Source organism: Bombina bombina, chromosome 2 (genome assembly GCF_027579735.1).
Source record: "Bombina bombina isolate aBomBom1 chromosome 2, aBomBom1.pri, whole genome shotgun sequence".
NCBI classification, from domain to species: Eukaryota; Metazoa; Chordata; class Amphibia; order Anura; family Bombinatoridae; genus Bombina; species Bombina bombina.
The window spans coordinates 705,945,650-705,960,867 of NC_069500.1; the positions used below are offsets into that span (position 1 = coordinate 705,945,650).

Sequence of the window (15,218 nt, forward strand, 5' to 3'; positions counted from 1 at the left end):
CGGTCCACGGCATCATCCATAACTTGTGGGAATACTCTCCTCCCCAACAGGAAATGGCAAAGAGCACAGCAAAAGCTGTCCATATAGTCCCTCCTAGGCTCCGCCCACCCCAGTCATTCGACCGACGGACAGGAGAAACCATAAGGTGCCGTGGTGACTGTAGTTAAAGAAAGAAATTCATCAAACCTGATTAAAAAAACCAGGGCGGGCCGTGGACCGGACACACCGTTGGAGAAAGTAATTTATCAGGTAAGCATAAATTCTGTTTTCTCCAACATTGGTGTGTCCGGTCCACGGCGTCATCCATAACTTGTGGGAACCAATACCAAAGCTTTAGGACACGGATGAAGGGAGGGAGCCAATCAGGTTACCTAAACAGAAGACACCACGGCTTGCAAAACCTTTCTCCCAAAAATAGCCTCAGAAGAAGCAAAAGTATCAAATTTGTAGAATTTGGCAAAAGTGTGCAGGGAAGACCAAGTCTCTGCCTTACATATCTGATCAACAGAAGCCTCGTTCTTGAAGGCCCATGTGGAAGCCACAGCCCTAGTAGAGTGAGCTGTGATGCGTTCAGGAGGCTGCCGTCCGGCAGTCTCGTAAGCCAATCGGATGATGCTTTTTAGCCAAAAGGAAAGAGAGGTAGCAGTAGCTTTTTGACCTCTCCTCTTGCCAGAATAAACGACAAACAGAGAAGACGTTTGTCTGAAATCCTTTGTTGCTTCTAAATAGAACTTTAAAGCACGAACTACATCTAAATTGTGTAACAAACGTTCCTTCTTTGAAACTGGATTCGGACACAAAGAAGGCACAACTATTTCCTGGTTAATATTCTTGTTGGAAACAATCTTTGGAAGGAAACCAGGTTTAGTACGCAAAACAACCTTATCTGAATGGAACACCAGATAGGGCGGATTACACTGCAAAGCAGATAACTCAGAAACTCTTCTAGCAGAAGAAATAGCAACCAAAAACAGAACTTTCCAAGATAACATCTTGATATCTATGGAATGTAGAGGTTCAAACGGAACCCCTTGAAGAACTGAAAGAACTAAATTCAGACTCCAGGGAGGAGTCAAAGGTCTGTAAACAGGCTTGATCCTGACCAAAGCCTGAACAAAAGCTTGAACATCAGGCACGGCTGCCAGTCGTTTGTGTAACAAGACAGATAAAGCAGAAATCTGTCCCTTTAGAGAACTTGCTGATAATCCCTTATCCAAACCTTCTTGTAGAAAGGAAAGGATCCTAGTAATTTTGATCTTACTCCATGAGAATCCCTTGGATTCACACCAACAGATATATCTTTTCCATATTTTATGGTAAATTTTTCTAGTCACAGGTTTTCTGGCTTGTACCAGAGTATCTATTACAGAATCCGAAAACCCACGCTTAGATAAAATCAAGCGTTCAATTTCCAAGCCGTTAGCTGGAGGGAAACTAGATTTGGATGTTCGAATGGACCTTGTACTAGACGATCCTGTCTCAAAGGTAGCTTCCATGGTGGAGCCGATGACATATTCACCAGGTCTGCATACCAAGTCCTGCGTGGCCACGCAGGAGCTATCAAGATCACCGAGGCCCTCTCCTGCTTGATCCTGGCTACCAGCCTGGGAATGAGAGGAAACGGTGGAAAAACATAAGCTAGGTTGAAGGTCCAAGGCGCTACTAATGCATCCACTAGAGTCGCCTTGGGATCCCTGGATCTGGACCCGTAGCAAGGAACCTTGAAGTTCTGACGAGACGCCATCAGATCCATGTCTGGAATGCCCCATAATTGAGTCAACTGGGCAAATATCTCCGGGTGGAGTTCCCACTCCCCCGGATGGAATGTCCGACGACTCCGATAATCCGCCTTCCAGTTTTCCACTCCTGGGATGTGGATCGCAGATAGGTGGCAGGAGTGATCCTCCGCCCATTTTATGATTTTGGTCACTTCTCTCATCGCCAGGGAACTCCTTGTTCCCCCCTGATGGTTGATGTAAGCAACAGTCGTCATGTTGTCTGATTGGAATCTTATGAATCTGGCCTTTGCTAGTTGAGGCCAAGCCCTGAGAGTATTAAATATCGCTCTCAGTTCCAGAATGTTTATCGGGAGAAGAGACTCTTCCCGAGACCATAGCCCCTGAGCTTTCAGGGAGTCCCAGACCGCGCCCCAGCCCACTAGACTGGCGTCGGTCGTGACGATGACCCACTCTGGTCTGCGGAAGCTCCTTCCCTGGGACAGGTGATCCTGGGTTAGCCACCAACGGAGTGAGTCTCTGGTCTTCTGATCTACTTGAATCACTGGAGACAAGTCTGTATAGTCCCCATTCCACTGTTTCAGCATGCACAGTTGTAATGGTCTTAGATGAATTCGCGCAAAAGGAACTATGTCCATTGCTGCAACCATCAACCCTACTACTTCCATGCACTGAGCTATGGAAGGTCGTGGAACAGAGTGAAGAACTTGACAAGCATTTAGAAGTTTTGACTTTCTGACCTCTGTCAGGAAAATCTTCATTTCTAAAGAATCTATTATTGTCCCCAAGAAAAGAACTCTTGTCGACGGAGACAGGGAACTTTTTTCTATGTTCACTTTCCATCCGTGAGATCTGAGAAAGGCCAGAACGATGTCTGTGTGAGCCTTTGCCTTTGAAAGAGACGACGCTTGTATCAGAATGTCGTCCAAGTAAGGTGCCACTGCAATGCCCCTTGGTCTTAGAACCGCTAGAAGGGACCCGAGTACCTTTCTGAAAATCCTTGGAGCAGTGGCTAGCCCGAATGGGAGAGCCACAAACTGGTAATGTTTGTCCAGAAAGGCGAACCTTAGGAACTGATGATGATCTTTGTGGATAGGAATATGTAGATACGCATCCTTTAGATCCACGGTAGTCATAAATTGACCCTCCCTGATTGTAGGTAAAATCGTTTGAATAGTTTCCATTTTGAACGATGGCACTGAGAAATTTGCTTAGGATCTTTAAATCCAGAATTGGTCTGAAAGTTCCCTCTTTTTTGGGAACTACAAACAGATTTGAGTAAAAACCCATTCCTTGTTCCACGGTTGGAACTGGGTGTATCACTCCCATTTTTAACAGGTCTTCTACACAATGTAAGAATGCCTGTCTCTTTATTTGAAGATAAGAGACACATGTGGAACCTTCCCCTTGGGGGTAGTTCCTTGAATTCCAGAAGATAACCCTGAGAAACTATTTCTAGTGCCCAGGGGTCCTGAACATCTCTTGCCCAAGCCTGAGCAAAGAGAGAGAGTCTGCCCCCTACTAGATCCGGTCCCGGATCGGGGGCTACTCCTTCATGCTGTTTTGGTAGCAGCAGCAGGCTTCTTGGCCTGCTTACCCTTGTTCCAGCCTTGCATCGGTTTCCAAGCTGGTTTGGTTTGTGAAGCATTACCCTCTTGTCTAGAGGCTGCAGAGTTGGAGGCCGGTCCGTTCCTGAAATTGCGAAAGGAACGAAAATTGGACTTATTCTTGGCCTTGAAAGGCCTATCTTGTGGGAGGGCGTGGCCCTTACCCCCAGTGATGTCTGAGATAATCTCTTTCAATTCTGGCCCAAAAAGGGTTTTACCCTTGAAAGGGATATTAAGCAACTTTGTCTTGGAAGATACATCCGCTGACCAAGACTTTAGCCAGAGCGCTCTGCGCGCCACAACTGCAAAGCCTGAATTTTTCGCCGCTAATCTAGCTAACTGCAAAGCAGCATCTAAAATAAAGGAATTAGCTAACTTAAGTGCGTGAATTCTGTCCATAACCTCCTCATACGGAGTCTCTCTACTGAGCGACTTTTCTAGTTCCTCGAACCAGAACCACGCTGCTGTAGTGACAGGAATAATGCACGAAATAGGTTGCAGGAGGTAACCTTGCTGTACAAAAATCTTTTTAAGCAAACCCTCCAATTTTTTATCCATAGGATCTTTGAAAGCGCAATTATCCTCGATAGGAATAGTAGTGTGCTTGGCTAGTGTAGAAACTGCCCCCTCGACCTTAGGGACTGTCTGCCATAAGTCCTTTCTGGGGTCAACCATAGGAAATAATTTCTTAAATATAGGAGGGGGGACAAAAGGTATGCCGGGCTTCTCCCACTCCTTATTCACTATGTCCGCCACCCGCTTGGGTATAGGAAAAGCGTCGGGGTGCACCGGAACCTCTAGGAACTTGTCCATCTTGCACAATTTTTCTGGAATGACCAGGTTGTCACAATCATCCAGAGTAGATAGCACCTCCTTAAGCAGTGCGCGGAGATGCTCTAATTTAAATTTAAATGTCACAACATCAGGTTCTGCCTGTTGAGAAATTCTACCTGAATCAGAAATTTCCCCATCTGACAAAACCTCCCTCATGGCCACTTCAGATTGGTGTGAGGGTATGACAGAGCAATTATCATCAGCGCCCTCCTGCTCTACAGTGTTTAAAACAGAGCAATCGCGCTTTCTCTGAAATGCAGGCATTTTGGATAAAATATTTGCTATGGAGTTATCCATTACTGCCATCAATTGTTGCATAGTAACAAGCATTGGCGCGCTAGAAGTACTAGGGGTCTCCTGCGTGGGCAAAACTGGTGTAGACACAGAAGGAGATGATGTAGAACTATGTCTACTCCCTTCATCTGATGAATCATCTTGGGCAACTTTACTATCTGTGGCAGTACTGTCCTTACTTTGTTTGGACGCTATGGCACAATTATCACACAATTTTGAAGGGGGAGACACATTGGCTTCCATACATACAGAACATAGTTTATCTGAAGGCACAGACATGTTAAACAGGCTTAAACTTGTCAATAAAGTACAAAAACCGTTTTAAAACAAAAACCGTTACTGGCTCTTTAAATTTTAAACAGGGCACACTTTATTACTGAATATGTGAAAAACTATGAAGGAATTGTTCAAATTTAACCAAATTTTCACCACAGTGTCTTAAAGCATTCAAAGCATTGCACCCCAAATTTCAGACCTTTAACCCTTAAAATACCAAATGAAGCCTTCTAGGAACCTTTTCAACTACTTTCAGACCCACCCACATGCAGCTGCATGTCCTGCTCTCAAAAGTAACTGCGCAGTAATGACGCGAAAATGAGGCTCTGCCTACTACAGAGAAGGCCCTTCCTGACTGGGAAGGTGTCTAAACCAGTGCCTGACGTAAAAAAACGTTCCCCAAAGTTTATAAAGTGTGAATTTCAACATAAAGCTGTATAAAATGCCCAAATAAAGCAATCGATCTAGCCCATAAAAGTGTCTACCAGTTTTATAGCCCATATTAAGCCCTTTATTCTGTTTGAGACTAAGAAAATGGCTTACCGGTCTCCATGAGGGGAAATGACAGCCTTCCAGCATTACACAGTCTTGTTAGAAATATGGCTAGTCATACCTTAAGCAGAAAAGTCTGCCAACTGTTTCCCCCAACTGAAGTTATCTCATCTCAACAGTCCTATGTGAAAACCGAAAACGATTTTAGTTACTGCTGCTAAAATCATATTCCTCTCACAAACAGAACTCTTCATCTTTTTCTGTTTCAGAGTAAATAGTAAATACCAGCACTATTTTAAAATAAACTCTTGATAGTAGAATAAAAAAACTACAACTAATAACCACATACTCTTCACCATCTCCGTGGAGATGCTGCTTGTTCAGCGGCAAAGAGAATGACTGGGGTGGGCAGAGCCTAGGAGGGACTATATGGACAGCTTTTGCTGTGCTCTTTGCCATTTCCTGTTGGGGAGGAGAGTATTCCCACAAGTTATGGATGACGACGTGGACCGGACACACCAATGTTGGAGAAATACTGTTCCACAGATCTTTGATCTCTTTTGACTGGACGGTTCCTGTGACGGTTGGGAATTCCCCTTTGGAACCTGCCAAACTCTGCTCTGAGCCTGTGACGTACCGGTGGGATTGGTTTTGTGTCGTATTGGGACTTCTGTGACGGTAGTGAGTCATTCGGGTGGCTCTGAAGCTCCAACTTGCCTGTTTGGCACTTTATGTGCCAACCTCAATTGTGAATGTTCACTTGTTCTACTCCTTATGCACTTTATTGCTTTGGTCTGAACCATGAGGCGCCTCTCCTTTGTCTTTTTAGGACTCTGAATATCCTTTGTTTGGGAGTGCGGCCGACTTCATCTGGACACTTATCCTTGCTGGGCCTTTACTCCTTGCATATTATATTGCATGTGTTTTTAACTCAATTATTGATATTTTTGTCTATTTGTATGTAATAATTACCACTTAGTTTATTTATTTTAGCGCACCTTCCTATATTGCTTTGGCGATATATTTTTTTAGTCAAATATGAATGATTAACCAATTAAATTATTCTAAAAATGAAAACCATGATTTAAATCAAATCCACCATCCTCAAATACTGAAAATACCCCTGTAGAACTTTTATGGCGAGTGCCACTGAAGTTTTTAGGAGCAGAACACAGAGTGTGTGTGTTTTTAGACATTGAACGTCTCTTTCTACCCCATTGCACTAAACGTCACAACAGTAAATGTTGATATAATAACATAACCTTTCTCTCCCTATTATTGTGTTCAATAACTGCCCTGCCAATATTAAAGGTAGATGAAACCCAAAATGTTTCTTTCATAACTGAGATAGAACATGTGATTTTAAACAACTTTACAATTTACTTCTATTATTTAATTTGCTTCATTCTTTTGGTATACTTTATTGAAGGAGCAGCAATGCACCACTGGTAGTTAGCTGAAAGCCAATGGTAAGATGCATATATGTGCAGCCACCAATCAGCAGCTTCTGAGCCTACCTAGGTATACTTTTTTTTCTTTTTTAACAAGGGATATAAATAGAATGAAACAAATTAGATTACAGAAATAATTTGGAAAGTTTTTTTTAAAACTGCATGGTCTATTTGCATCATGAAAGAAAAAATTTGGGTTCCACATCACTTTAATAAGTTATCTGAGATTGAGTGCGTTATTGTTCAAAATAGGCTACCTGGTTAGAAAATCCGCTTGCTAATTGTCCAACCCTGGGATGAGGATGACAGGAGGCGGCAATCGTGGAACTCCGCTCACTAGAGATGCGAGTCACTTCCTTCATTGCTAAGAAAATCCGAGTTCCTCCCTGGTGATTGATGAATGCCACTGAGAAGAAATTGTCCGATTGAAATCTGATAAATCGGACTAAAGCTAGTTGAGGCCAGGCTATTAAGGCATGGTAAATTGCTCTCAACTCTAGAATGTTTATGGAAGAGAAGACTCCTCTTGAATCCAAAAGCCCATAACCTTTAAAGAACCCCAAACTGCTCCCCAGCCTAAAGGCTGGAGTTAGTGGTCACAATCACCCATAATGGTCTCAGGGAGCATGTAGTCCGAGACAGATGGTCCTGCAAAATCCACCAAGATAAAGAGACTCTTGTTAGGGGATCCAGTTATATCCTCTGCGATAGGTCAAATTGGAATCGGTTTCATTGTTTGAGCCTGCAAAGCTGTAGCGGTCTCAGATGGAACCGAGCAAATGGAACGCTGTCCATGGAAGCAACCATCAGACCATTACTTCCATACACTGAGCCAAAGATGGACTGGAAAAGGACTGAAGTGAAAGAAACCATCAGATTGGATTTTATGACCGTCAGGAAAAACTATAATCGTTCCTAAGAAACACACCCTGATGTCTGACACCAGGGAACTCTTCTTCCAGATTTACTTTCCACCCGTGGGAACGTAGAATAGATAACATCTCTGAAAGAGAACCAGCTAACTGAAAAGATGGAGCCTGAACCCAGATTTAGTCCAGATAAGGTACCACCACTATTCCCTGAGATCTGACCACCGTCAAAAGGGCCCCTAGGACCTTTGTGAAGATTTGAGGAGCCATGGCAAGGCCAAAGGGAAAAGCAACAAACTGGAAATGTTTGTCTAGAAAGGCAAACTGAAGAAAATGGAGATATTCCCTGTGAATGGGAACATGAAAATACACATCCTTCATATCTATAGTAGTCATGAACTGACCTTCCTGAATCCAGGGAAGAATGGAACTAATAGTTTCCATTTGAAGGACTGAACCATGAGGAATTTGGTAAATGGCATGAAAAGTTCTATTTTTTGGGAACCACATAATTGAACAGAATCCTTGATCCTGTTCCTCTACAGGAACTGGAACAATCACTCCCAGGGAAGATAGGTCCTTTTACTTTCAACCTAACCACTATGCTATGCCAGAGAGATTGAATCCTAATCTGTATTCCGAGACACTACCTCCACAGCATAAGAATAAAATCTCAACAAGAAAAAGATGAAATTATGATCGTAGAGTCCTAAGGAGATCCCAAGAACTATATACATCTATATGTATAAACAGAACCCTGTATAAAACAAGATGCCACAAACATTACAGAATCACTTCAATATTGAAGGGATTATAAAACTGTCCATATGGACAAAGGAAAGGTAACAATAAAATAAACCTATCAGTGTCGAAAGAGCACTGAAGAAAGATATATACACGTCACTCAGGGTAATGTATGTCACAGACATTAAAGGGACATTAAAGGGACAGTATACTGTAAAATAGTTTTTCCCTTGATGTGTTTACAATTGCTTTTTTTTTTACCAACTGCAGAGTAAAAAATTTATGAAAATTAGCTTTTTAAGGTTTATTTGTGTAAATGAAAGCTCTGATTTTGTGTTTTGAAGCCACAACCTAATAAAATGGGTTGAGCTTGTAGGTATAATCAGACATCATTACTGTATCACATTGTGTACATATACATGTTTCTTTATCTTATATCTGTCCATAAAACAATCACCTGTACTTGAAGAGAACAATGGAAAATCAACATTGTATTACCTTATCTCTGCAATATCCCACTGGGAGTGTAATTTCTTCTGCTGGCTGTGTTTACAAAGCTCATCTATAGCTTGGACCTGCGGCCACAAACTTTCAGAATAGGTGGGGATACCACATGCTAAATCAACTATTTCAAATGCCAATATAAGGGTAAAGGAGCTACTTGTAAACAATTTAATACACTCCAGCAGGTAAAGTGGATCATTGGGAACAAATTAAAGAGGAGAAATTTTTTGAGTAAACTGTCCCTTTAACACGTCTCGCCTCAATATGAGAGAATATAAATACATATATGTTGGTGTCCTAAGAACACTTAGAAAAAGGTTTTGAACATGCAAACAATACATGGTACAGAACTAGGCTTTATCACTATCATTCTATACTGTAAGCATGCACAGATTTCAAAGCATTAGAGAGGATAGGTTTATAAACCTAAACTGCTGGGCTATTCTTGAGAGCCAGGGCAGTACAAGGCATATGCCAATGTACGTCAGTGCAGCATGCTCAAACCAGCACGATAGCAGATCTACAGAGAAACAGCAAATCCTGTACAGAAAATTCCTGATACAGAACCATAGTGCTGGTCCAAGTAGCCATGAACCTCTATTACTGTATATAGAAAGCAGTAAAAGAAAAGAGAGAAATATCATTAGACACCACCAGGTGGCTGAACATACCAATTTTTTTTTATTTTTTTTTAATATAAAGGACTGCCAAAGAAAAAGGCAACTACTTCCTCAGCTATCAAAAAGTTTTCTGAGATAACTTGATATGGCGTGGAAATGCATCACACATCTATAAATAAGAAATAGATGTTGTGCAGCTCTGGATAGCAAAATACAGTCTATTACGTAAGGAGCTTTGTAATTACACAGAACCGAGGCTTAATACTAGGTTAGAAATTAGGACAGTCTCCCTAAGTGTGATGCGGGAATGCAGATGTGGATCCGTTGCTCAGTGTGCCTAGAGGGATATGGCTGCACCTCACTGACGAGGCCCACAATAGGACGAAACGTATGTCTGGGGTTTTGCTGTTTCTCTCGTTCAGAGAGGGATTGCCTGGTATATCGGGTCTGGACTGTACTGTGAAGTCAGGATCAGACTGATATGCTTCAGGAAAGTTCTTCTCTGTGAAAGGCACATGTTGAGCAAAAAGAGGCTGTTTCTTGTGTGGTAACTAGCCATAGAACAAGCTATTATGCTATTGTTCGTTCCCAGGTTGAGCGCTTCTCTATTTTTATTTAGACATTAGGACAACCTTAGACTATGCATAGCAGAGCGAACACCAAGATAAGTCTACAAATTAAAAAATTAAAAGCTGACCACGAAAGCTCTTATAACAGACTTATAACTGCTAAAAAACATCAATTTAGCAAACATATAAATAATTACTCTTCACAGCGTGAGAGCATGTCAACAATCCCTCCAATAATAAAAAGAAAATACAATTTGATGGTAATAGGGATATGCCGCAGGGTAATCTGTGCAACCTGAGGGAAAACAGGGAAACCTTTGTCAATAAAAAAAAGCAGGATGAAAGCTCAAAAGACTACTGTCCAAACACTCATATATGCAGGAACCTCTATAGAGGTAAAAATAACATATGGTTATTCAGAGGGAAGCAGAGCTGACACACAAAGACCGCACCGGATGGAGTCACATCTGGCTCTTGTATCTCACTCAAATGTCTCTGAAGGGAGCGCCGTCTAAGAATTGGAGAATAATATGCCTCGTTAAGCAGAGAGCAAAATAAACTGACACACAGAGACCGAACCAGAGTCATGGCCGGCTCTGGAACTCACCCCCATGTCACTGCAAGGAGCTCAGTCTACTGAAAACGGTCCCCATGGAACCGCCTATGCTCCATTAAATCCGGCACTTAGTAGGAACCCCTGCTGCATATGAAGGACTTACCGCCTCCCGGGACTTATCTGTAAAATAAACATGAGAACAGATTATCCCGAGGTGCCATCCGACCCCACCTAAAAAGCGGCTGCAGCACTTCCGAGTACATCGGGTTACACAGCAAGTTCCCTCAGGCCATAAAAGCGCACGAAAACAATGGAGCTGCCCCACTAAATAAACGATTACACCTAACAGCCCACAACACACAGATGCTTCCAAATTACTATATAGACTTTCCATTCGTATATATAAAAAAGTACTCTCGACCTATATGACCATACAAACACACTATCACATAATGTACTTTGCACAAACCTACAAATACCACACTCCCTGAGATTTTTCACCTTTGCTCTATTGTCAGGTCTTGGGGATTCCCTGGAACTGATCTTAGAGAAGCTACCAATTGGGAAAGAAGATGGTTGCAAGCCCTTATGATTAAGGGAGCCCTCTCATACCATTATGACCTGGCTCCTTGACCCACACTCTCACCATAAGATATTGCAGCATGTGGCCTGGGAAAGAGAATTAAACTTTACCACTGATATAGACTCCTGGCATAGAGAGATACTATTCACTAAAAAAAATACTACACTGCGCAACAGTATGAGAGCTGCATTTTAAGATAACTGTACGCTGGCACTTCGTCCATGCTACTTTGCATAAAATATATAATACTCACCCTCCTACTTGTTGGAGAGGCTGTGGCCTGGTGGGCACGCAGAGTCATATTTGGTGGTCTTGCCCAATACTCACACCCCTATGGACACAACTTTTTAACATTCCCAGTCGACTTAACATTACCCTCCCAATAAGCCCTCAGACATGCATTCTCCATTTAGATTTTCCTGCACTCAATACTGCACAAAAATCTTTAACCATATACTTGCTAATGTCTACCAAACTCGAAATAGCGAAAGCTTGGAAACCGAAATCCCCTCCATCAATTACACACGTCATTGCCACTGCAACCTACCTATATAGGATGGAATCATACGCCTACTCTGCCCTGAATGGGACGGACACATATCTTGAGATCTGGATGCCCTGGTTGCAGAAATTCCCTCACCGAGACATTTTGAAATAACCACAGCCACCTCACCCCCCCCTTCCTCTCCCCCCCTTTTTGTTTCTACTTTGGTCTTTAGCAATCTACGAGAAGCATAGGAATATATGGTTTAATATTAGAAAATGAGAAATAACTATGTAACTTTAGATACATTTGGTTAAAATTTTTCTAGTCAGCGATTTCGCCATCTCATTCGCACTGTTTTAACGAATGTATATAGTCTAGGACTTTGGATGTTCAATTTCTCTGTTTAAGGTTAATTTATTGTTCATTATTGTTCTTTCATAGCTGACTATTGTGCTGGTCTGAAGTTACACAGAAAATGTGATTGTACAAGTACAAGTATTTCCCTGCGTGGATATATCAGTATTCTATGTCTGTACCTAATTTTCTCAATAAAAACTTTAAACTCTCATTCCCTCATTGTTGCGTTAAGGCAGAAAACGGGCATATAGATTGATAAAAACACCTCATCTCCCTTAACAAGAACGGGCCACCCTGCTATGGAGAGATAACTCCAGATTGCTCACGGCCCTAATATCCTAAAACAAGGATAAATAAACGTCCCAGACCCATAACAAGGGACTTAGGTGCCACCCGGTCACCCATTCACAGATCAGTCCTTATTAAAAAAACAAAACTAAAATTTATGCTTACCTGATAAATGTATTTATTTCTTGACACGATGAGTCCACTGATCATCTAATTACTATTGGGAATATCACTCCTGCCCAGCAGGAGGCGGCAAAGCGCACCACAGCAAAGCTGTTAAATATCACCTCCCTTCCCTCCAACCCCAGTCATGCGACCGAAGCAAAGGAGAGAAAGGAAGCAACAAGGTGCAGAGGTGTCTGAAGTTTATAACATACCAACAACCTGTCCAAAAGAACAGGGCGGGCTGTGGACTTGTGTCAAGAAATAAATAACTTTAGCAGGTAAGCATAAATTTTGTTTTCTTTCTAATGACACGATGAGTCCACGGATCATCTAATTACTATTGAGAATCAATACCCAAGCTAGAGTACACAGATAAGGGAGGGACAAGACAGGGAACCTAAACGGGAGGCACCACTGCTTGAAGAACCTTTCTCCCAAAAGCAGCCTCAGCCGAGGCAAGAGAGTGTCAAATTTGTAGAATTTTGAAAAAGTGTAAAGAGAGGACCAAGTTGCAGCCTTGCAAATCTGTTCCACAGAAGCTTCATTTTTGAATGCCCAGGAAGAGGACACAGCCCTCGTAGAATGAGCTGTAACTCTCAGGAGGCTGCTGTCCAGCAGTTTCATAGGCAAAGCGAATGATACTCTTCAGCCACAAAGAAAGAGAATACCACAAACAGAGCAGAAGACTGACGAAAATCCTTAGTCGCCTGTAAATAGAGTTTTAATGCACGTCCAGATTGCGCAGAAGCCGTTCCTTTTGAGGATTAGGACACAAGGAAGGAACAACAATCTCCTGATTAATGTTCCGGTCTGAAACTACTTTAGGGAGAAACCCTAACATAGTACGCAAAACCACCTTATCCAAATGAAAAATAAGGTAAGGAGACTAATACTGTAATGCCGAGAGTTCTGACACTCTACAAGTAGATGAAATAGCAACAAGAAGCAAAACTTTCCAAGAAAACTTAATATCTAAAGAATGCATAGGCTCAAACGGAGCACCTTGAAGAACCTTAAGAACTAAATTAAGACTCCAGGGAGGAGTAACTGGCTTGAACACAGGCCTGATCCTGACCAAGGCCTGACAAAACGACTGCACGTCTGGGATGTCCGCCAGACATTTATGTAACAAAATAGACAAGGCAGATATTTGACCCTTTAGGGAACTTGCTGATAAACCCTTCTCCAAACCTTCTTGGAGAAAAGACAGAATTCTAGGAATCCTAACTCTACTCCAAGAGTAGCCCTTTGATTCACACCAATATACATATTTACACCATATCTTATGGTAAATCTTTCTAGTCACAGGTTTATGAGCCTGAATCATGGTCTCAATGACAGATTCCGAAAATCCACGCTTGGATAAAATTAAGCGTTCAATCTCCAAGCAGTCAGCTTAATAGAAACTAGATTTGGATGAAGGAAGGGCCCTTGAAGTAGAAGGTCCTTTCTCAACGGAAGTCTCCAAGGTGGAAGAGATGACATGTAAACCAGGTCTGCATACCAAATCCTGTGAGGCCACGCCAGTGCAATGAGGATCACAGACGCCCTCTCCTGCTTGATTCGAGCAATGACCCGTGTTAGAAGAGCGAACTGAGGCAATAGGTACGAGAGACTGAAATTCCAAGGTACCCCCAGGGCGTCTATCAGTACAGCCTGAGGGTCCCTTGACCTCGACACGTACCTCGGAAGCTTGGCATTCTGCCGAGATGCCATGAGATCCAATTCCGGCTGACCCCATTTGAGAATCAGGCTGGAAAACACTTCCAGATGGAGTTCCCCCTCCACCAGGTGAAAGGTCTGCCTGCTCAGGAAGTCCGCCTCCCAGTTGTCCACTCCTGGGATGTGGATCGCCGACAGACAACAATTGTGGGTCTCCGCCCACTGAATTATCTTGGCTACCTCTGTCATGGCCAAGGAACTTAGAGTTCCTCCTTGATGGTTGATGTAAGCCACTGAAGTTATGTTGTCCGACTGGAACCTGATGAACCGGGCCAAGGCTAACTGAGGCCAGGCCAGAAAAGCATTGAAGATTGCTCTCAGCTCCAGAATGTTTATGGGTAGAACAGACTCCGACCGAGTCCATGTTCCCTGAGCCTTTAGAGAGCCCCAGACTGCTCCCCATCCCAGAAGGCTGGCATCTGTTGTCACAATCACCCAAGAGGGTCTGCGAAAGCAGGTTCCCTGGGAGAGATGATCCTGAGACAACCACCAAAGAAGAGAATCCCTCGTCTCCTGCTCCAGTTGTAATCGCAGAGACAGATCCGCATAATCTCCGTTCCACTGACTGAGCATCCTTAACTGCAGAGGTCTGAGGTGGAAACAGGCGAACGGGATGATGTCCATTGCCGCTACCATCAGAACGATTACCTCCATGCACTGAGCCACTGATGGCCGAGGAGAGGACTGAAGTGCTAGGCAAGAATCGAAAATCTTTGATTTCCTGACTTCTGTCAGAATTTTTTTTATTGATAAGGAATCTATTATTGTTCCCAAGAAAATTACCCTTGTAGTTGGAACTAAGGAACTCTTTTCCAAATTTACCTTCCATCCATGAGATTGCATGAAAGATAACATTTCCGTGTGAGATCTTGCTTGTTGAAAGGATTGCGCCTGAACCAAAATGTCGTCCAGATAAGGCGCCACTGCAATGCCCCGCAATTGGAACACCGCCAACAGGGATCCCAGAACCTTTGAGAAAATTCTGGGAGCTGTGGCAAGGCCAAATGGAAGAGCCCCAAACTGGAAGTGTTTGTTTAGAAATGCAAACCTCAGAAACTTGTGAT

At 42.8% G+C, this 15,218-nt stretch overlaps 1 protein-coding gene across 1 annotated transcript in view; it reads right to left on the minus strand.

Annotated features, from left to right (window-relative positions):
* SMC2 (structural maintenance of chromosomes 2) overlaps window positions 1–15,218 on the minus strand; it is a 291,284-nt gene that overhangs the window by 226,153 nt on the left and 49,913 nt on the right.